Below are 25,161 nucleotides of genomic sequence, written 5' to 3'. Positions count from 1 at the left end.
TACATGTTTTACTCTGTCACCCACACTGATGATGGCAGCAACAATGAGGGTTACAATTTTATGGCTTTCTTAATTCCCAGTGATTTTGACATATCAGATGTTATTGGTTCTTTTGCCTGTAGTGCATAACTTTCTATGTTGGTCCTGTCAGTGGAACATTCTGATAATAGAGATGTTCTTGCTGTAGGTTCAACATTCAATAGCGTGGTCACAACCCCATGTGGCTTTTTGAATAACTGAAGTATAGATGGTACAGCTGGTATTAGATTAATTTCTTTTTTTACTAGAATCTAAATTGAAACAGCAACATTATTAGTGGTTCCTGTGTGAAACAGTGTAGTCCGATACCTTGATCACTGTTGCAAGCTGTCAGAACCCAATCCCATACAAGGTAATCCTTAGCTCCTTGAGGCTGTGATGAATTTCTTTGGCAGAGTATCTTTACTGTAACTGGGAGTCATCATTTGCTCAGCTTGTTCTTTGCAGAATTTAGTGGTAAGTATTAAGGAAGATATCACAAACAGGTGACAAGTTTGCTTCCCAGAGATTCTAAGTACAACAGTGGCTCCTTTTTAGAAGCCTAGAGTAATGCATATAACTATGCATAGAGTAGTGTTTTGTTTTTGTTTTCTTTTTGTAGAGAGGTGCTATAGGATGGAAATATATGCCTCTCCATCCTCCACAATGATTTACTGTACAATGACCAAACCAGTGTGTGGACCTTATCTAAGAAAAGCTCCTGGGCTTATTTCAGTAGATCATCTGGCAAAACAAATAATTAATCCCCTTATCCCAATATTTCTGTAAACCAATCTTATTATCTTCTGTCTTTGGGTTCATAGTTTATAATAACGCATGTTGGCTTAACTTTCTTGTCATTTTTGATTCCCAATATAATAATACAGCTACATTGAATAAGAGATAGCTGTAGCAGAATGAGAGAAATGGTCATGTTCACTCTGAAAAAGCAAATACGATTTCTAGATCAGGTGGTGTTAGGTGACAAAATGTCTGTAGGCTAGGATTCTGTGTATTGGGTCTACTTGGCTTTGGCCTCCATGTTAAGCAGGAACAAGAAAACTTATGACAGCCAACACAAACAGGACCAACATAGTCTCACTTCTTTCTTTTATTTTTCAATGAAGGCCAGACATTCTGCTGATATGAGAATCAAGAGTGTCCCTGTCTTGATCAGGGTTTCTATTGCTGCCATGAAACTCCCTGACCAAAAAAAGACAAGTTGGGGAGGAAAGGGTTTTTTTTGGCTTACATTTCAGCATTGCTTTTCATCGCTGAAGGAAGTCAAGTATAGGAACTCAAACAAGGCAGGATCATGGAGTCAGGATCTGATGCAGAGGCCATGAAGCTTACTGGCTTGCTTCCCATGACTTGCTCATCCCACTTCTTATAGAACTCAGGACCACCAGTCCCCAGGGATAGCACCACCCACAATGGACTGAGCCCTTCCCTATTGACAACTAATCGAGAAAATGACTTACAGCTGAATCTCATGGTGGCATTTGCTCAACTGAGGCTTCTTCCTCTCTTATTACTTTGGCTTGTGTCAAGTTGACACACTAAACCAGCCAGTACAGTCTCCTAGTGTAGAGGGTAAGACTCTTCTGTGAAAACTAGGCATGCTTTAGTAGATGAGTGGTCCTCTTCTTAACACTGTGACAGTAATAAGTTTTGCCTTTCATTTTTTTTCTTTTTTGAGGGGGATAATGAAGAGGGTGGTACAGATGTGGGAAGGATTTTGGAGAAGTTGATAAAAGGAAAAAAATAATCAAAATATATTGTAGGAAAAATGTAAATAATAATAAAACATTCCTTTAAAAAAGAATGGCTTGAGATTAATTCGTCTGAAAACCTCTTCATTTTTTTGAGGGCATTCTATAAATATAATTGACATAGAGTTAAAACTCTTATTAGTGGGTCAATTAATTTAGCTACTTGGAATTACATTTTTAAAATCAAATTTATCTTATAGGTGCACCAAGAACTTACCTTGATTAAAATGAAGTGTCCTTTGAGGAATATATTGAAGAGGTTGCAAATAGGGTAATTTTCAAGACCTGGTGTAAAAGTTCTTCAGTATAATATACTTATGTGCATGTTGCACTGAAGAATATTGAGACTACTTTTATTTGAGTGCAACTGACACTACTTGCTGAGAAATCATGACTCTGCAAAATTCCCTTTACCAACCTGCATATATAATCTCTCCAGTTTTCTATTCAAGATTAAGTCTTTTACTTTTATTTAAAGCATCAAAGTTGTAGCCCATTTGTTGTTTTTAGGCACAATATTAATCAATTTGTGCTTAATATATTCTTTCCAAGGAACTTTAATCCTTATTTTACCAGTAGGAGTTCAGTATGTATGTCAGCCTAGAATAATTAGCAAGATTATTGAATATATGCAATAATTTATCCTCCTTACTAGCATAAATTGTTTTCTTGGATAAAATCAGATTGCTAGAGAGCTACTTATAGATATTACAACAAGAGCTTTGATACTTTGTGTCTAAATTACAGTTTTTCTGCTGTTGTATGCACATCATCATGTCAGAGATACCATGAGATCAAAGGCATGTGTGACTGCAGGCACAGATGTTATGCTACACACACAGCTTGTCCTTTGAGAAGACTCTTATGGTAGATATATCACAGGTCTTGATATCTGATCAAGATAAAACTCTTCCTAAATATCTTGTCACCATTGTTGAGTCTTATGTGTCATTATCTCTCAAGCTGTATCCTGCAGAAGTGTTTCAAAATAAGGAGAGTTAGTGGTTCTGGACATGTGCACCTTACACTATACAAGCTCCTCTGCATGTCTAATCAACAGTGAAGAAGAAACAGACAGTTTGTTTTAATCCTCAATTTCTGGTATTTTTTATGCTATGTATGTAAGTGTATTTGTCAGCTCAATTAAGAATTAACCGACAGCTTTAAGTGAGTAAGAAATTCGTGAAACTTCATGATTTTCCCTTCATCTTCGTCTGTTTCTTTGATTGCAAAGAGACTCACAGTGAAAATTAAAAATATAGATTTAAGCATTCAGTTCCAGATAAAAACATACCCAGGTTAGCATTTAATTCACCATGTAAACTTACACAAAGCAGAACTTTTGTTGATGAGTTGCTACTGCATTTTTTTAAATTTGAAAATAAGTTTGAATTTAATATTGTATTTTTCTAACTTGTTTTGCAAAACATTGTAGGCTACAGGTGATAATACTAAAATCCATGATGATATATTAAGGATAGATTTCAGAGGTTTTAATCTATCAGACAATTTTGTGATTTATATTCACATTTCAATGAGATGAGTAGAAAATTACTGCCTTCTAATTTTAACAGTTGGCTCATATTTTCTATGAAAAAGGTTGTGTAATATTTTTTTCCAGGATAGACCAGGGAGTTCCTAGAATGATCTGAAAGAACATCCTGCACAGAGTGAAATGTGGACTTCCTGTGCGACACCCTCTCTCCCACAGCAGCTCACCTGCACATCATCAATTTTGGAGAAATGTGGCTGTCAACCTATTTGGGATTCAACCCACTTCTGGTTTATTGAAAATATCCTAATTATTACTAAAATGATTATAACTTAGTTATAATAGCCTATTTATTTTCCTTGACCACCTTTGTTTTTCAACTCTATGTATTATTTTTTAAGATTAAAGTCAATTGGCATTTTTTAAATGCTGTGGGTGTATTGTGATATTGCATAAACTAAAAGACATTTGCTCAAGAAGTAAGAGTCAGTGTAGAAATTAAGAACTAGTGTGCACACAGTTCTGATTTTTTTGTAGATACAATGGTTAATCAGGGCACATGATACTATGTTATTTTCTGAATTTTACTACATGTGAAACTTGTCCTTTCACTCCTGAAAGCCCTTTAGAAGCAATGACTTCTGTGTGCTGCTCATGCTGTGTCTTTGTACTTGGACTCAAGGGAGGAAAAAGTAATCAATCATATTTTGACGGAGGTTCAATCTGGTCCAGGTATACAGAAGAAAATAGCCAGCAAAAAAAATCTTAAAAGATCTCTCTTTGTTTTCAGTGATGCTCTCATTTCAAAATTATGTTTATTTACTTACTTACTTACTTTGTATGGGCACATATTTGCTATGGCGTATGTGTGGAAGCTAACTTGGGAGAGCAGGTTCTCTCCTTCTACCATGTGGAACGTTGATCTATCTCAGGTTGTCAGGCATGACAGCAAGTGCTTTTACTCATGGTTACACACACACACACACACACACACACACACACACACACACACACACACACACCGGGGGGAGGATTTTGAGGCTGTTTCTAGAGAGAAAATGACATAAACATACATATTGGAGTCTTGAGGAAGAGAGGCAAGATGTGCTGTGCTTTGACCTGAGGGTGCTGAGTCCATAGACTCTAGGATAACAGAGTGGAAATGACAACTAGACAGAAACCTACCCAATATAAGTCTGTAGAATATCTTTTCCCAACTCAATTATTAGCATGCAACACATCTATCATTTGAATTAATTTTGAAGAAACCTGGAGAGTTGCCTATAAAAGGATGCTGGACACTCATCATTAATTTTCCTTAGTCAATTTCTTTCCTTATAATAAAATTTTGATAGCAGTTCCCTGCTTGCATATTATGTAAAACAATGAAGTAGGTTTAAAGCAGCTGAGGAGAACTAAGTCCTGAGAGTGTGAACTCAGAACAATATGGACAGGAAGTTCACAGGCTTGGGTAGAAAATAACCCAGGGCATTTATATCCTGGCTATAATTGGAACATATAATTTAACAACTGTAAAAAGTAATGTTCAGATTTACGGTAAAATAGAGATGATGAATAAAATTTACTCAGCCTATCCCTCCAAGATGGGAAGTCATTATTGTTTTATTTCCATTTTTAATCCTCAGAGATAAACACAGCATGAAACGTTGTAATTGCCTCCACTTCTTGAGATTTGTCTGGGCTCCAGATTTTCTTAGATGCCTGGCAAGTACCGGCTATTCTCCCTGTAAAGTCTGGTAGGTAATATGTTGTGGCTGGTTCTTATGAACTACAGAATTGGTCTCTGAATGTGCAATTATCCTCAGATTTTTAAACATGGAAAACAAAATACATTTGATTAATACATGTAAAAATCATGTTATCATCAACAGAAACATTTCATTAATCTTTCTGCTATCTTGGACTCAAGATATTTGGGAAGGACCTTTTAGAAATTGTTTGGAGATTCTTATATCTGTGTGTGCATGGCTTCCCATTAAGTACAAGCGAGATGGTTCACAGAATGGCAACCATCATTGTTGGAGCACAGGCTTGGAGGTGGGCTTGGTTCACATCACCACCTGTGGCAACTCCTAATATTTACACATATTTCCCCAACAAGGTGTGAATCCAGGTTGAAAATGTACGGATATCACTACCTTTTGGAAGTGAGGATAGGGCTTGTAGAGAGTGCCTATCAAAGGCCTACATATACTTTCGTTTTAAGCTTGCTTTAATGCAGTATGCAATATACAGGTCAGTATTTTGCATCTTTCTTTTAGCATGATAGATAGGCATTAATCACATCATGATTATAAAAGTATTCTGCCATAGGTAATAAAGCATTGGTGATATTTTATTACTCCTGAGGAACTAATGAAGATGTAGGTCTAATATCAATACTGTAGTACTCTCAGAGTTCTCATCTTTAAGGTATATTAGAGCTTTGTTTCAAAACAAATTTGTGAGAGTGTTAAAGTAAATTGGAATGTCTACTAAGCAAGTTCGACAAGGTATTGATAACAGCTGATGCTAGATGGTGAGAAAATGGAAATTTATTATACAATTCTCCATACACTGAACATATTTAAACACATCGACAGTAGAGAGTTAAAGGCTCTTGATTCACTTAATTTGTATGATTATGCTATGTTTATAGTATGGATAGACTTTAGCCATTAACAACTTCAGATATTTTAGGTATACTAAGCTTTCACGGACATATAAAATATAGCAGCTAACATTTCCTGTGTGGGGAACTGCATCCTATTTACAATTTCTTCCTAGGGAGAAATTTTGTGGTGTGATGTTACTGTGTTGATGGCTATCATCACCAGAATTAACACGTGAGGTTGGGAGATGGCCTGATAGTTAAGAAAAAAGTGCTTGGTGTACAATCATGAGTACTGGAGTCTGAGTCCTAGCATCCTTATAACAAGATGGGAATCTGGGGCATGCCTCTAACTCTAGTTCTGATGAAGAAAGAGACAGGAGAACTGGGTGGAGGCTTACTTGCTTCACGTCTAGGTAAGGAAGCACAAGTGTCAAAAAAGAGGGAAGACTGACAGAGGAAAGCAACTGACAACTTCCTCAGGTCTTTGAGCCAGTGCCACACCTGCACATGTGCACAGATGTAAAGGAATCCTTTAAAAAGTATATGATAATCGTTTCCCAGGTAGATTAAGCTGGTCTACACTACTTATGAGAGTATCAGAACCACCATACTATTAGGGTTGCTAGTAGTCATTCAAAAACATATCCTAAATTAATGTCATGTTATTAAGACCATTAGAAGAATATATCATTTTCGAAATGGAAGAACCACGTACTTGTTGCAGAAATTTTGCAAAGTTCAGAAACACCCCAACTCCAAGAGGAAAAAACAGTAATGCAATGTGGATATTTCATAACAGTTCTCCTCCAAAATATTGTGAAATATTCTCTACTCTTCAGTTATAATGATCGCTGGAGGCATCCTACAACTTTATTTTGTAACATTTTTTTCCAGTATGGATGTTAAGACTTTCACATCTATTATTTAGCACTGTGATGTCAAATAAAGTTAGGGAGAAGTCTGGGATAAAAAAAGAAAAATTTGCAAAAGACTGTAGTCACCAAGATAGTAGGTGACATAGGAAGCAGTCACACACTGTAGAAGGGGGAAGAGTGCAAGGAGTGGGCCAGAGAGTATTCTGATAAAACCCTTGGTGTGTGTGTGTGTGTGTGTGTGTGTGTGTGTGTTTGGTGGTGAATATGCCTTGCCATGGGAGTGAATATTAGAGGACAACTTTCAGGAGTCAATTCTCACTTCCTTCACTATGTGGGTTCCAGCATTGAAGTCAGGTTGCCAGAATTGGTGTCAAACATTTTTTAAAAAAACTTTTACTGATTCTTTGTGGATTTCACATCATGCCTCTCGATCCCATTTATCTCCTCCTTCCCTCACATCCACCATCTGGTCTTGCAACCTCCCCTCCAAAACAAAACCAAATTTAAAATAAAAATTCAAACCAACCAAATAAACAAAACAACACAAACAAAAGAGAGAGAAGAACCTAGTCATGGAAGCTGTAGTGTGGTCCATTGAATCAACAGAGTTTACCTTAATCCTTTCATCTTTATTTGCAAGTTTTCATTGCCAGAAGTCATTGGTCTGGCTTGAGGCTTCTGGCATCTGCTATACCACTGATAATGGGCTCTCACTGGGGAATCCTCCAGGATATGCTATTGTTGTCCTGTGTCATAGAGATTCTGCTGTTTTGAATCTGTAGGTTCCTCCCCTTAACCTGTAACAACAGGTCATAGGTGAGGTGGATGTTGGGATGGACCAAATCATAGTCCTGGCTCTGGGCCTAGGTGGAAGCTAGGTTGGTCAGTCAGCTTTCCCTCACCATCACTACCAGGGGAAGATCTCTAGCGATGCCTCATCTACCTCAACGACTTCAGCTGCAAGAAATAGCAGGGCCAGTTCTCCTGCTTTCAGGTCCTCAGATCTGGGGCACCCACACTCATGTCACCAGGGCCACCTCTACTGTTTTGCTCAGGCATGGTGCAGGGTCCTCTCTCCTGATTGCTGTAGGAGGCATACCATAGGGGGTAGGGTGCTCTGCTGCTCTCATGCCCTCAGGGCTGGCTCACCTGGACACCCTATACAGGGTCAGCTCTAGTGTGTGCCCTGGTCGAGTACAGGACCTGTGTGCTGCAGTTGGTGAATGTTAGGGCTAGTTATCTCACTCTTGTGACCTGGGGGCCAGTTCTCTTGCCTGCTGCAGGTAGCAAGGGGTGTAGTGGGGAGGGCATCCTTCTCTCATCCATGCATGGCAAACATCTTTAGCTGTCATCTCTTCAGGCTGTCATGGTTAATATTGAGTGCTAATTTGGTTGGGTTGAAAAACGTCCAGATATTAGTAAAATAGAATTCTCAGTATGGGCAGTACCATCCTGTAGGCTGGGTCTCAGAAGAAATAAATTGAGTTAATAGAACTAATTAAGATAATATGTATTAGTGGAAAGCTTTGGAAAGCACCCATTCTATCTATTTCCTGGCTTAAACAGTGTTGGCTTTTCTGCTCTTCCATACTTGCCAGGCCATGGTGGGTTTAAAGCTCAGAAACTGTGAGCCAAAACAAACCCTATCTCTCACACATTATTTCTCTGGGCATTTGGTATTGCAATGGGAATTTTTACTAACCTAGAGGCAGAAGATATTTCAGAAAATGGCAAAAGATCCTAGCTCCACTGAAGGTCCATTCTTTTCTACTCTCATTCTCTTCCCCTGTGAGGGCCTAGTTGTCCCAGTGCATTCTTTGTTCTCCAACATCTTGGTGTCATTCACATTCCTGAGCAATACCTGTGGAATCAGAGGATTGGTCTTCCTGACATATTAGTTCTTTAATTAAAAATATTATTAAAGTAAATATATTCCTTAGAAAAATTCTAAGAGATTCTGCAGTACAATTAAAACATGGTTACACATAGCTTTCTTTGCTAATTTTCCTTAACGCTATTCTATAGAACACATTTTGTGTCCCCAAAAATGGAATGGATGTGAACGTCATTTATATGATGGCAGAAGAAATAGCCACCTCACAGGTGTGTGTTACCATTGATTCAACAACAGTCAAGGGTTTAATTTTAGCCCATTCTCTTCAGCTGCCCATGGTAAGACCCTCTGCTTTAGAGACTAGTCCCTCCTCCAGATGCCTACCCTCTTAAGCAGCCAACTATCTCTAGCTTATAACATTTTCTTATTTCATCTTTTAAACATGAAGATGAAGTGACAAATCCTGAGTTCCCAAATGCTAAAACTTCCAACCTGAAACTGAAAGTGAATTAATATCCCACAGATGATTGACTAGTCAAAAAGCAAGACCTTGGAGTTGCAGAGCAGATCCATTCCATGTTGGTTTTCTTTGACAAACTGTTGAAGCCTCTTTATATGTTCCCCATGGACACCTTGGTTCACACAGCAAAACAGCAGATGCATGGAAGTAGAGAAAGAGAAAGACAGAGAGGACAGCATTCTGAAACCAAGGATGTGGAACTAAGCAGAGTCTTCTCAAAGGGTGAAATACAAATAGCTGAGAACACTCTAAGAAATGCACAAGATTTTTAGCTATCAGAGAAATACAAATTAAAGACATATTCAGATTTCATCTTACCCCAGTCTGACTAGAAAAATAAATGATATCAAATTCTGGAGTGGGAAATGCTTATTCATTATTAATGGGAATGCCAACTAGTGAAGCCACTGTGGAAATTAGCATAGTAGTTCCTCACCAAAAAAGGAAGAAAGGAAAAAAAAGGTAGATATATCACATGATCCAGCTCTATCACTATTAGGCATATGTCAAATGATTCTGTGTTCTACTACAGAGATACTTCCTCTTCAAGGGAAAACCTACAGCTATTATTATGGACACAGTATTAAACTGACACCTAATGTCTTATTTTTATACCCAGAGATCAAGGCATCTCTTACCCATCATTAGAGAAACTTCTATTTGTGGTAGACGGTGATTAGTACATAGATACAAAACTAACCAAGAAGCAGGGAAAAAGAGATTGTGGAATGCTTATCCCTAAGTAGGAAATCTATATTACCTTCTTTTCTCGCAAGACTCAGGGATCATTGTGTGAGAGGGAACAGAAAGATGTAGGAATGAGAGGCAATTAATGAATATAGGGAAACACTGTCCACTGGGCACAACATGGTAGCTGCATACAGGAACTAACATTAATTATGCAGCACACATAAGCACTGTGCAGGACAAGCTATACCATACTACAGAGAGGAGAGAGAAGATGGATATGAATCCTCCATTCCTAGATGAGGAGCTATTGGCACTTAACAGCTACTGAGATGAGGACAGTTGAATGTTAGGATGACCATATTCCAGGGAACATACCCAAGAACATATAAGGAAGTGCATACAAGGTGCAAGTAATGGGTGAAAACAAAAGAATGCACATATTTGGGTAGATAGGGAAAAGAAGTATAGATCTGGGAGAAGTGGAGGGAAGGGGTGAGCAGAGTCAAAACTCATTCTACAAAATTCTCAAAGAATAACAACAACAAAAGAACAGAAGAAAGGAAAGAAAATCCCAGTCAAGTTGTAGATGACTTTGCAGCTAAATAAAATGTTTGGATACAATGAATTAAAATAGGAAGAATCTCAATTGGAGAAAAAGCACGTGCAATACCAGAGATGCTGTCTTTGTAAGAGAGCATTCCAGTGGAGTGTTAGAGCAGGGAACACTGAGAATACATCTGGTTGACCACACTGTACTAAATATTAGCTTTGGAGCCTCTTTCCACAATCTGCAGCAACAGTTCAATTTCTCTTAATAATACTGCTAAATTACAATTGTTGAATAGCATCATTCAAATTACAACATGATGATCTTGAATAACACATAGAATAGTAAAATTAATTGAAAATCTATGTGAAAAACTCTAGACCATAAGTACTTTCCTACTGAGCTGGAAGTTTAAGAAGAGGGGTCTGGTTTTACCTTTATCTGAAGGTGATTTTTTACTGTGCTACAGAAGAAAATAAATGAAGCAAAAATGCTTCCCTGCTTCTAGAGTTTCAGGGTCAAGTATATTTTATCCCAATGTGTTGTACTTAAAAAAAGATAACGTAGAAATATTCAGGTTGGTTTGGCTCTTCTCCATCAATATTAATTTAGCTAGTAGTTTCTAGAGCCTCAGTCCTCCACCAGGGTCTTAAAAGAAAGTGGCTAACATAGTCCTTTCTCTTTGTCTACTCTACGGACTCAGGGAGAATCAGATTCTGTTTTCATAGACAGTCAAGAAAGGCGGGAACAACTATTCAAATAGCAGGGAGTCATGTTTCAGTACGCTGTTTTGGCTGTAAGAACTTTCTGGTAGCATCCATATGGCATGGGCCCTACACCCAAATTTGAGGTTGGAAAGATGTTGCTCCTCAGTTAAACACCATTTAACAAAGCACCATTAACATGGAATCCTCTGGAACTGACCCTGCTCCCGGTGAAGATTCCTTACAGGGAACACTTTCGGGGGGTGGGGGAGCAGGAAATGGAGGACGATGGACCAGGGACTAGACACCACTCCAAATCTGTCACCTTTGCCCACTCATCCAATGCAGTGGCTTCTTTTATCCAAATGTGCAGTGTCAAAGAAAAAAAAAAGAAAAACAGATATTTGGTGAACCATGAAGCTTGGCTCAGGAGACCTGGAATAGGCTGTTCATAAATTATTGAAATTAGCTCATAGGAAACATGCTGCAACCTTGTCAGAAGGAAACGTGTTTGCCCAGATCTACGATCTGAAGTCTCCCTGGTTTCAAAACATCATGGAAAAGTACCAAATGCTTCAAATTCCACAAAATGATAATTTACAGAAAAAAGAAAGCTTAGCATATTTGGCAAATGTATTTGGACTTCAAACATGCTGAACCCCTAGCTGACAGAAAAAAAACCCAACCCTTTAGCATGTGTATATAAACTCCAGCCCTCGGTAGCAAAACTGTGTACCAAATGCCTCATCCTTTAATGAAGATCTCTAGGAATGCTGGGTTTGACAGTGATTGAAGGGAAGGGAAGCATCCACATTGGGGAAGGATTCTATGATGTGGCTAAGAAGGCTGCTTGTTCAAAATTGTTCTTGAAGGTATGTGGGTCTTCTTAAATGTACCAGAGAATTCTAAGAGTTAAAAGTTAATTTTTTTCTAAATTTGGTGAACTTCTGGAAACTATCTTTCAGGATTTGGCTGTGAGTTAAAACGGTGTCATCTTACTGGCTTTAGTTATTATCATTTTTCTTTCTTATTTTAGTCTTGTTTTGCTTTTTATCTGCAAAAATATTGAATAGCTGCTTTGTCTGCAGCTATCTCTATGGATATAAACAGCACAAATGCCTAAGTAGCATAAATGCGTCAGAACGGAATGCGAGTTTTATTTTCTCTTCTTCTTTCATAATGCACAGAATGGAAAAAGAACAGACAGCAGACAGATCTCATGGTTAAATGAGACATGTATTCATAAAACACACACACACAATTCTCAGGTTACTAATTCCTTGTACCATTTGAGATTCCAATATGTGTTTGCTAAACATCAATTAACATGAAAAGAAAACACGAGATTATTGCTGTTTATCTAAAAGACTGTGTCCTTCGACTGAGACTGGAGAGATGGGTCAGTGCCTGAGAGTGTGTATTGCTCTTGCAGAGGACCTGAATCAGCTCCCAGAACCTGTTTTGTGCAGCTCAGAAATGCCTGGAACTCCAGCTCCAGGGGATCCGCCATCTGACTCTGCACTTGAGAACACGCCACCTCCTACTTATGCTCTGATGACTCTGCACTAGAGAACACACCACCTCCTACTTACACAGTGTTCTTTTAAATCCTTAAAAGGACATTCATTAATTAGTTCCATATCCATGGTTACTCAGAAATCCCTGATTAGTCTCAATGGGTCACAAAACAAAATGAAAAGACATGAACGTGTGAAAGTGACTTGTAGCTAGGAGGGAGGACTGACAGGCATAAAAAGGTGGGAGCTGAGAGTTAAAATGCCTTATATACATGAGTAAAATTGCCAGATAATACATTTCTGTCAGTGCAAGGAATGCAGTAACAAAGCTGATAACCCTGCTTTTGAACTCTAGTCTCCTAGTTCCTTCCAATTATAGTAAATGTCCCTACAACACCCTGCCTCCTCTTTGCCCACATTCTCCTTTATAACTACTGAAGCTTGCGTGCTTTGAGTTTGTCCCACTTTATCTCTGTGGGGGTGTGGCTTTCCTCAGACGTACTCACGGTTTTGCAGGTCTGAACAGGGAATCTCTGCTCATCACCAAGAGTTCATTCAAGTAGCACCTCCTCTGACCTGGCTTGTGTGATAGCATAAACACATCTGACACTTCCTTTGCTCACACCAACTCTTCATTGCCACAGCCTTTGCTATGGCTTGGATAGAATTTGAATGGACCTCGTGGTATGCTCCACGCTCTGGAAGCTTGGTTTCCAGTGTTGGAGTTTTAAGAGCTGATGGAACCTTTAAGATGTGGGACCTAGCCAGGCAGTGGTGGCACTCTCCTTTAATCCCAACCTTCAGGAGCCAGAGGCAGAAGGATCTCTATGATTTTGAAGCCAACCTGGTCTACAGAGCTAGTTTCAGGACATCTAAGGATGTTACAAAAAGAAACCCTGTATCAAAAAAACCAAACCAAAAGAAGAAGAAGAAGAAGAAGAAGAAGAAGAAGAAGAAGAAGAAGAAGAAGAAGAAGAAGAAGAAGAAGAGGAAGAGGAAGAGGAAGAGGAAGAGGAAGAGGAAGAGGAAGAGGAAGATGTGGGACCTAGTGGGAGATGCTAGACTGTAGGAAGCTTTGCCCAGTACAGGGCTGAGTGAGTTGGGTTCTATCAGAGTAAGCTGTTATTAAAGAGTGCTTAGTCCTGAGTCATTTTTCTGGGTATCTGTTTCACTGCGAGACATCTTCTGCTTACTTGTCTGGGCACTGTTATGTCAACTTCCGTATTGCATCCCAACTGGAGGATGATGCCTCACCAGAGCCAGGACCCCTCCCCTCCCTTCTATTTTATTTCCTTTCTTCTTTACCTCCATCCATCCTGCCCTTCTCTTATTTCTTCCATTCTTCCTTACTTCCTCTCATTCTTCTTCTTCATCTTCCTCCTCCTTCTCCTCCTTCTTTGCGTAAACAACTGGTTACTTAGCTTAGACTGGGATTTTGAATTTGGGATCCTCATGCCATAGACTATCACGTGCTGGGATTGAAAGACTTGTGGCACCAGATCTATACTGGAATCCACGCCCCATCCTCTCTTACTTTCAAAAAGTACTCAGCATCAGGTATTTTGATACAAAATTGGGAAACAGATTCAGATATTTTATTTTTAGAACTTCAGACATTTAAAATATTTAAAAGAGCACACAAACAATTTTAAAAATAAAATCTAATTAAATTTAAACTATTCAGCACTAGGGGCATAGGTCAATGATAAACTTTGTCTACCATGTAAAAGTCTTTGGTTCAATCCCCAGCAGCAAAAATATTGAAGCATCACAGATGAAGGTAAAGTCTTAACTTATTTCCACAGTCTTTGCATTGGATTTATATAGGGAGTATTTTGTCAAGTAGTTTCTATACACACACACACACACACACACACACAGACACACACACACACGTATATATACCTTTAACAAACAGTATTTGTTTCTGGTTTTCCAAAATTGGCACAACAGCAGATATGGTTTCCTGTGAATTAACAATTTATTTGATTATCTATTTTGTCTGTTTCCTTGCAGTACAGTTCTCTCCATACATTCAGATACTGCAAATTGACCCATGAGTTCAGTGCGTTTGTTTAATATCTGTCCAAATGGATATGGTCATGCAAGACCCAATTAAAATACATCCATGTCATTATTTCATTCCTTTCACATGCTCTCTCTTTATCCTCAACAATGTCTATATGTCTATTCTTTATATAGTCATGTGGATCCTTCATTTCTGTAAGACTGAGCAGAGTGTAAACAGAAAAAAATGCCAAGGAATGACTTGGTATCAACTATATGTATTAAAAAGTGAACTATTGTACTAGAATCTCAGTAGGAACTTTCCTCCAATGTTAAAACAGAAAGAATTTCTAAAATATTTTCATTAAAATTTATTACACATTCTAATTCTATTCAGCAGTCCTCTAAATAACTTCTTAGTTAGGACTATTGCCAAAGTGCTCAGCAAGTCCATTTTATAGAATAAGTATTTTCCCTCATAAAAGAGACAATACATACACTCTTCTTCTACTGAGGATTATTGGCTATTGAAACAGGTTGGTTAATGGAGGGATATTTATTAATACCAATACAAAACAGCTTTGTGGATTGTTTTATTTTTGATGTTACAAAGTATATTTCTATTTATCCTCTAAAAATTAACTCAACTTGTACTGGGGCAGATAGTTACACACTACTGGATATAAATAATAACCACTTCAGTATTATATAAATGACATTTTTTTCTCTCAAGTGGTAGAAATGTCTTTGACAATTAGGAAAGATATATCTGTGTGGCAAAATTTCCTCCAGTGTGTGTCTTCCGTGAATGAAAATCTGTGAAAGGTAAGATAAAGTCTGAATAGATTGTTTCGTTCTATAAGGTGATTAATGAGTTTTGTGGATATCTAAGACACCAGAAACTTGGTCTGTTTTTAATCTAGATGCAAAATAAGGTTATGATTAGATGTGATGTTTTTAACCACGGATATCTCTCAGGTTGAAGGAATCTCACAGTCCCACCATTGGCAGGAGTGTGAGTTCTCTGCTGGAAAAGGAAGTGATTTAAAATGAGAAAACACACATTTAAATCCTTGTTCTATCACTTCAGAGCTCTATGACTTTTGGTAATTAGGTAGACTTGGCTAGAGAAAAGCTAGGCAGATGCAAGAGAATCAGTTTGAAATGATTCTTATGCCTGGCAGTTGTCAGTGGGAGTGATGGTAGTCAGCACCAGGGTCCTGTCCAAAGAGGCACACTCTTTCTATCTCTTTATTTCTGACTATCTCTATCTGTTTCATCTATCTATCTATCATCGATCTATCTATCTATCTATCTACCTATCTCTCCCTATCATTTATCTATAATCTATGTATCTATCAATCATATATTTATAATTAATCTATCATCTACCTATCAATCATCATTATCATCTATTTATCAATCATCTATCTATAATCTATCTATCTACCATCTATTTATAATCTATCAACCTTTCATCATCATTATCTATCATATCTATCTATAATCTGTCTATCTACTCTATCAACCATCTATCATCTATCTATCTATCTATCTATCTATCTATCTATCTATCTATCATATATCTCTATCCTGAAATAATGTTTTCCTTATGCTTCTTCTTGGTGGTGAATTCCCCACTGACTTTGCCCACACTTGTAAGTCAGTTCTTTCTTCTTCATAAATACTTCTTTGCAAAGCCCGACTTTGCATATATATTGAATTGCCTGTGACCGTGCCCTATACCTTCCTCCACAAACCATGACCAATTTGTGGCTGAGGATGGGGTGAACAGAAGGGACACTGTACAGGTAACACAATTACAGAAAGAGTTGAAGTTGGATAGCTGCATTATGTTATCGAATTTAGTACAGTTTAACAACATGGAACTATAGGGCAATCTGCTTTTTGATAACCCAGAGAAGATGGTTAGTATATTTGTTTCTGAAAAGTTTGTATAAAAATTTAATGAGAATTCTCTGTAACATTTATTGAGCAAGAAGCTAGTTATTAAAAGCAAAAAAAAAAAGAGAGACAACACCAGAAGTGGTAAATAAAATGAAATGCTCTGATAATTTTTGTATGTGGCTGTCAAGATAGATCAAGTTTTATGTAACTAAATGATGCTATTTTTTTCTTCTTGGAAAAGATAAGTTGTATAGCCAAAGTCACAACTTACTTTAACAAATACGTTTTAGTATGTTACATTTATTTTCTGCATTCTAGTGACTCAAGTAATGAATTAGCTCGACCCTGAGAGAAAAATATACCCAAATTAATGAAACCCAAGAAACAAGCATTTTGATTGTTTGATTCCAAGTAATTGTAAGTATAGTCACATGGAAGGTGAAGTTTAACCATCACAATTATGTTATATAAAGACTTTACATCTTCCTTTCAAAAGTACTTGATTTTTATCTTTTTTACTTTTCTTTTTTTTGTCCTCTTTTATTTAAGTTATAAACAAGCTTGTTTCACATGTCAATCACAGTTCCCTCTCCCTCCCCTCATCCCCATCCCTCCCCACGAGAATCCCCCAGTCCTCCACCCAATCTCCACTCCGATCCCCAGGGTGGGTAAGGCCCTCCATGGTGGGTCTCCAGAGTCTGTCATGTCATTCAGGGTAGGGTCTAGGTCCTCCTTCAAGAGGCCATGCTGAGAGAGCATCCCTCAATGTGGGATGGGCACTCAAAATCTGTTTGTACGCCAGGGATAAATACTACCCAAGGCCCTATAGATTACCTAGGCCTTGTCACTAATACCCACATTCAGGGGGTCTGGGTCAGTCCCATGCTTTCCATATAGCCATCAATCTGGGGTCCAAGAGCTCCCCCTTGTTCAGGTCAACTGTTTCTGTGGGGCAAATCAGCCTAGTCTTAACTCCTTTGCCCATCAGTTCTCCCTTTCTGACACTGTATTTCAGGAGTTCAGTTCAGTGTTTGTCTGTGGGTATCTGCCTCTGGATGAAGGTTCAGTTTCCCAGACTCTCTGGCAATGGGATTGTATGCTGTCACTCCCCTGATTCATGTCTAAAATCCATAAATGAGTGAGTACATACTATGTTTCTCTTTTTGTGACTGGGTTACCTCACTCATGATAGTTTCTTCTAGTGCCATCCATTTGCCTGCAAATTTCAAGATTCCATTTTTTTCCACTGAGTAGTACTCCATTGTGTAAATGTACCACATTTTCTTTATCCCCTCTTCAGTTGAGGGGCATCTAGGTTGCTTCCAGGTTCTGGCTATTACAAATAATGCTGCTATGAACGTAATGTAACAGACGTCCTTGCTGTATAAATGTGCATCATTTGAGTATATGCCTAAGAGTGTAATTGCTATGTCTTGTGGTAGACTGATTCCCATTTTCCTGAGGAATCTCCATACTGATTTCCAAAGTGGCTATACAAGTCAGCACTCCCACCAGTAGTGGAGGAATGTTCCCCTTTTTCCACATCCTCTCTAGCATAAACTGTCACTGGAGTTTTTGATTTTAGTCATTCTGACAGGAGTAAGATGGTATGTCAGAGTTGTTTTGATTTGCATTTCCTTGATGACTAGGGATGTTGAGCACTTTCTCAAGTGTCTCTCAGCCATTTTAGACTCCTCTACTGAGAAACCTCTATTTAGTTCTGTACCCCACTTTTTGATTGGGTCCTTTGTTGTTTTGGAGACTTGCTTTTTGAGTTCTTTGTAAATTTTGGAGTTCAGCCCTCTATCAGATGTGGGGTTAGTGAATATCTTTTCCCAATCTGTGTGTTGCATTTTTGTCTTGCTGACTGTGTCCTTTGCCTTACAGAAGCTTCTCAGTTTCAGGAGGTTCTATTTGTTAATTGTCTATCTCAGTGTCTGTGCTACTGGAGTTATGTTCAGGAAGCAGTCTCCTGTACCAATTCGTTCAAGGGTACCTCCCACATTCTCTTCTAACAGGTTCAGTGTGGCTGGATTTATGTTGAAGTTTGATTTTCCCCTTAATCAACACAGTCAGTTGTACAGATTTCTGGAGGCCAGCATGCTATTTCAGTACATGTATACAATGTATACTGATTAAGTCAGAATGATTGGTATTTACATTTCTTTATTTCTTTTATTTGGAAATTTCAAGGCCCATTCTTTTAGTTATTTACAATATATGCCATGGCTGACTGTGAGTCACAGTTATCCTAGTGTTCTGTAAGGCATTAGCATTTTTCTCCCATTCTGTGTTTCTGTGTCATCATCCACCTAGCCTCAGTCCCTCCTCTCATTTTTGTTACTGGTCTTGAACAATTAGTATTTTAGTCTCATATGCTTTGAAGTCATGTGTTTTATCTTGCATATATGAAAGAAAACTTAGTATTTTTCTTTCAGTGTCTGTTTTCTTTTGCTTAACAGAGGGTCCTCAAGTTCTAACCATTTTGCTGCAAAACATCTCTATTTGTTTATTTTTAGAATTTCATACCTGGGTACTATGTTTGCATCATTTTCTCCCCTTCCTATTCCCCTGAAACTCCCTCCCGATGACCCTGTCATTCCCTTTCAAATTCATGCCATATATGTCCTGCTCATATATATGTTTGTTTAGAGATGACCACTTAGGAGGATAACGTATTTTTGTTCCTGGAGAAAACTGATACTTTCTCTCTTGACAGTCATTAATTTCCTGTAGCTTTCAATCTTGGTCTTGTGATTTTTTTTCCCTAGGCAAGGCATGTCAACTGGTGTTGTCCTTACGTTGGTTTTGTTTAGGTAACCGTGCTTAGATTTCATAGGTGCAGCCTCCTTGCCATATACATATATAGCAATATACACTAGATATGTATGTTATGTTCAATGAAGTTATGATTATTGGGGTAATAATGCCCTGCCCACATCATGAGCAATAGAATATCTAATTAAATCTCCAGGATCTGGTATGGGTATCTTCCCTTGGAATTGTTGATTACATGAGTTGAAGAGACTCCCAAAACAACATAGGACATTGGTGTTACTTACCCTTGGTTGCCTCTCGGAACTTGAAGGTAAGCCACTATTGCCACACATCAGACATAAAACTTAGAGAAAACTGCTTTCTGAGGACTAGGACTAGCTCTCATAGTATTACAGAATTATGAAGGTTACCACGAGAGAATAAAATCAATAGTCCTTCCTAGTTGCAAATTATACAAACCAACAAACACAGTGAGAAGCTTGGCAAGACATTCTCAATGGTGCAATTGTGGCAGCTATAGGGACAACCAACTGCTGTATGATCAGACTTAAAATTTTCTCAGTAGGATGAATTCAATGCCCAGTACTGTAAAAATGGCCAATTTCCTGTGACTGATGAGATCATTAACCATAGAAGAGGACTTATTATTACTGACACTTACCTAAACTTTTAACTGCCTTTTAAATATTTATCCTTACACCCACAGGTAAGTGTAGCTCTCATTCTTCATCAAGGAAGCTTCTTTGTGCACCAGATGGAAACTATTACAGAAATCCACAACTTGTCAAAATGTAGTGAATTGATCATGGGGTACTCAATCCCTACAACTAAGGCTCAGAAGATGTCTCAACATGTAGAACAAAGATTATAGGATTCAGAGGAACAGGAAGCCTGCTGTGAGATATACCACAACATAGCATCTGTCTAATTGATCTTTAGGATTTGCACTACTGTAGTTGCATAGAAATAGTAAGAATGGGCATCCTTATTCTGTATCAAACATTAAGAAAATAATTAGTTTTTCTCCATTCCCCTTCTCTGAATTTTTAGTCTGTATCTGTAATTTATCTTTCTAATCAAAATTCTTTACCCACTAATTGTTTTGCTTATTTTTTCTGTCCACATATTTTAGCTCACAGTGTTTCAGAAAGATGATTGTCTTGAACGACATCTTGATTTGTTACTGAGTCTTTATTTGTAGAGTGTAGTTGTTAGAATTCTGCTTTGGAGGTGCCTCTCTCTGATGAGATAATGTTATTTCAGGCCTGAGCATCTGAGGAATACCTACCCCTTGTAGTTTTCACAAACTGGTTCCAGACAGAAAATAACTTCTTAGCCAGATGCCTAGACTTAAGTGCCTGCTTCTGGGTCATAGAAGTCTTCTGGATCCATAGCCAGCCCCAGAATTAGCATCTGTGACTGAGAGAAACAACCCTCCCTGGTCATGGATTCTATCAGGTCCTGCAACCTTCTGCTTGAATCTCAAGGCTGCCATGGAAGCACTCTTTTCTGTGGATGGTTACCCAATTGTTTCAGCTAGAAGATGAGTCTACTGTTTTTCTTGATGCTAATTGCTCCTTCAAAATGCACACAAAATGGTAGTTTTGCTATTGCTGTTATCCTGCTGTGTTTTCTTCTTTGAAAAGAAATTGGAGGAAAACAATGACTTTCTTTGGCGCTAACTTGCAATGTGGAGCTCACAGTATTATTTATGAAGCCAGAAAATAAGATCAAGGTGGCTACACAATTCATCTGTTGCACTTCAGAGCTCATTACAAGCAAAGAAACTTTATTTGCAAGAGAGTGTAGTCTGCATGCCTTAATGCGTGATCTTTAGTCCCCACACTAGGTAGACTGTACCTTTTTGAATGATAGATGTACATGCATTGAATTCTAGCAGAATTCTTTCCTAATGGTCAGCATGAATTTAAAGTTGAATGTGCTTTCAACACAGTCCTTGGAATTTTTTTTGAGTGACTATTTTTCTTTTTTTTTATATATATATTTTATTTTCCAGTTTAAATTTAGATAAGAAACGAGGTTGCTTCACAAGTCAGTTCCAGGTCCCTCTCCCATTCCCTCCCCTCCTCCCGTGCCTTCCCCCCAACACCCGCCCCCCCGTTATCCCCTCATTCCCCCAGGGAGGCTGAGGCCCTCCATGGGGGTGTCCATAGTCTGTCATTTCATATAGGGCAGGGCCTAGACCCTTCCCCAAGAGTTCAGGGTGAGAGTGCACCTCACATTGTTCTATGGGAGACCAAAGTCCGTGTGTATACTTGGGATGGGTACTGATCTGCTGCCCATCTATTGAGTGACTATTTTTCTAGGGAAGATATTGTTAGGCAACTATTCACCTCAGATAAGGTACTGAACACAGAGCAAAGAAACTGTGCCACTTTCTGACTCAAGTTAGTAAACCAATGAGTTTATTTGTGTTTCTTGTAGGAGTATGACTGACTCAATATTCAGAAAGTCAGTATGGGTGATGATGGATAAAAGCAGATCCCACCACACTTTTCAGGACCCCAGAAAGAGTCTCTCTGGCAACTACACAGCACTCGATAGCCTGGGGAGAGTCCTTGTGCATCTTACAGCTTTCTGAGCTTAATAAGTTTCGTTAACTTGTTGAACCTTGTAATCGTTATTAGCTTTCTGGGTCTTAGGATCGTCCCTCCTTTCTCCAGGACACAACCTGTCAATTTGGAGGAAATGGTTATATCAGAGGGCATACCTGTCAGAGTTCAGTTGGATCAAGGGGAGATTTAGAACCTGTCTTAGAAGGCAGCCTTGTCAGGGGAGCCCTCCTTGGCAGCTCAGGCTTCAGCTACAGTGAAAATGAAGAGCCCTCAGATGACCTTTCAAATTACTCTATTCGTTTTAAAGTGGACAACATGGCTCACATACTTAATGGCCCACCTCTATTTATATGACTGCTCTGGGATTGGTTTTTGGTCATGGGCTCCTGGCTTCCATCTCTCTAGGTTGTTAATCCAGACCCCGTGTGAAGCTCATAGAGCAACTTCTTTAAGTATTTTAATTTTCATGTAAGAAGTCCTTTCCCACCAAGGTCGACAGCTTCAGTGTTTTGGAGATATAAAAAATTCTTATTTTGAAATGGTGATGTGGAAGACTGTATGTTGCTAAAATGTGCTCATGAATCTTCCTCTTTATGGCTCTTCCTAGAATGCAATGGAAAGCAGAAATACATGTGTGCCTGTAACTTTTATATGGTGAAATTCTCTGTTGTGTTGTTCTTCCCCAATTTAAAGCGACTTAATGTATACAAAAAGAGGGTTTCCGTCTCATTTATACCTTTTCTCAGATTACAGAGTAACAATAACAACAACACTGTGATGCCAACATGCACTAGAAGAATGCTCACTTAATGCTTAGAAATTCTTCAGAGATTTCAGTGTTCCTGAGAAGTAGGGAGTCGAATAAAAGGTAGTGAGTGAAGTTTGTGGGTGTGGTGGGTATCGACGGTCTGATTTAAGATCCAAACAAACAAACAAACAAACAAAAAACCACTGAACTACTCACTTGCTTCCTTTCCCTTTAAAACAGAAACCAACCACTGAACTACTTCCTTTTCCTTTAAAACAGAGTGAGACTGTTAGTCTGCTTGCCATTCTAGCATCGCACAGTTTCACACTGTTCAGTTCACCAGCAACAGTACACGCCATAAAAATGTTTACTGTGGGAGGACTTGAAGGAACCACGGGAAAGAATATGTAGAATTCCTCATCATAAGCACCATATATCCAATTCCAATAAATGGTTGTCAGAAGCCACACACAGGTGATCTGCCCAATGAGAACTAGGGAACATTTCTGATGGAAGTTCTTGTGACTGTCTGGTGCCCTGGGGGTTCTGTGCTGACAGAGGAAGGACACTCTAATTTTACATAATTCCAGAGAAGCACCTTTAAAAGAGGCAAAATCCATTTAGAATAAGCACTTTGCAAGCACCGCAGCCTGCATTCTCAACCTGTGGGCTGCTGCGCAGATGTGACAGGGCCTCCTATAGCATGGCCCTATCAAAGTCTAGCACTTATGCGGTATGCACTGTCACCTTACAGTAGCTTAATAAGACTGGGCTTTGCATACCCAGCCATGCACAGACAATAGCAGTACCACGGCACAGCTCTCACCAACCTGCCTACTCAAGTGACAGCTGTGACTGTTGCTTGCAGTGGATTCTCTCAGCATGCTCCAGCTGCAGCAAGGGTGGCTCCCTGCTCTGACAGTTGGTTTGGCATAAGGAACAGTTTTTAGAAATCACCCCACCCCCACACACTTTTTAAAACAAACAAAAAACACTGCAACTGGCTTCACTATGTTTGATTTAAGGATATTTCCAGCTTTTGCCGCAGGTACACAATTAAGAGTTTTTCTGTCACAACTGCACTGAACTTTTTAAGGATGATTTCATAAATGTGTGCAGTGTTAAAGTAGGGGCCATAAAATGAAGTTCTGGTTGCTTGAACAACCACCGTCAAGGGTGATGTTCACTGCTGAGCTTTTGATCATCACCTTCAATGATAATAAAATTGCCCAACTGTGACCTCCTAACAGAGTCAGGGGGCCGGTTTATTGCTGACAGCCTGTAGAAGGCAGAGTTGGCTTCTCCAAGGCACAGCAGTAAGGTAGACAAGTGGGTGCCACTGCATAGATAGTGATGTGCTACACCAGTCATGGGTGCTACAGGGTGGAAAGGCTCAGAAACAGAAACTTACAGTGACAAAGCACAAGTCAGAGGACAACTGTGAATGCCCACAGCAGTCATCACTTACACTTTTGAGTGCTTTGGAGATAAATATATATAAAGACTTCTTTTGAGAATTCTCTATTTAGTTCTGAAACTTACGTTTTAGTTGGATTGTTTAGTGTTTTGGTGACTAGCTTCTTGAGTCTTTGTATATTTTGGAAATAAGCCCTCTGTCAGATGTGGGGTTAGTGAAGATCTTTACCATTCTGTGGGCTGCTGTTTTGTCTCTTTGACTGTGCCCTTTGCTTTACAGAAGCTTCTCAGTTTTAACAGGTTCCATTTATTAATTGTTGATCTCAGTGTCTGTGCCACTGGTGTTATGTTCACAAAGTGATCTTCTGTGCCAATTCCTTCAAGGGAACCTGGCACTTTCTCTTCTAAAAGGTTCAGTGTGGCTGGATTTATGTTAAGGTCTTTGATCCATTTGGGCATACGTTTTGTGCATGGAGATATCTATCTATCTATCTATCTATCTATCTATCTATCTATCTATCTGCAATCTTCTACATGCCAACATCCAGTTATGCCAGCACCATTTGTTGAAGACGCTTTCTTTTTTCTATTGTATAATTTTAGCTTTTTTTTGTCAAAAATCAGGTGTTTATGGGTGTGTGGGTTAATATCAAGGTTTTCAATTCAATTCCATTGGTCTCTGTCTATTTTTGTGCCAATACCCAAGACTTCTTTTGGAGAATTCTATATTTAGTTCTGTACCCCATGTTTTAATTGGATTGTCTGGTGTTTTGGTGACTAGCTTCTTGAGTTCTTTGTGTATTTTGAAATGGCTGAAAGACACTATAAAAAGTACTCAGCATCCTTAGCAACTAGGGAAGTGCAAATCAAAACAACTCTGAGATACCATCTTAAACCTGTCAGAATGACTAAAATCAAAAACAACAATGACAGTTTATGCTGGAGAGGATGTGGAGAAAGGGGGACACTCCTCCACTGCTGGTGGGAGTGCAAACTCGTACAGCCACTTTGGAAATCAGTATGGAGATTCCTCAGGAAAATGGGAATCAGTCTACCACAAGACCAGAAATTCCAAAAGATGCCCATTCACACAAGGATGTCTGTTTCTCTATGTTTATAGAAGCATTATATGTAATAGCTAGATC

This window comes from Mesocricetus auratus, unplaced genomic scaffold (genome assembly GCF_017639785.1).
Source record: "Mesocricetus auratus isolate SY011 unplaced genomic scaffold, BCM_Maur_2.0 Super-Scaffold_100015, whole genome shotgun sequence".
Lineage (NCBI taxonomy): Eukaryota > Metazoa > Chordata > Mammalia > Rodentia > Cricetidae > Mesocricetus > Mesocricetus auratus.
This window is presented reverse-complemented; position numbering follows the sequence as displayed.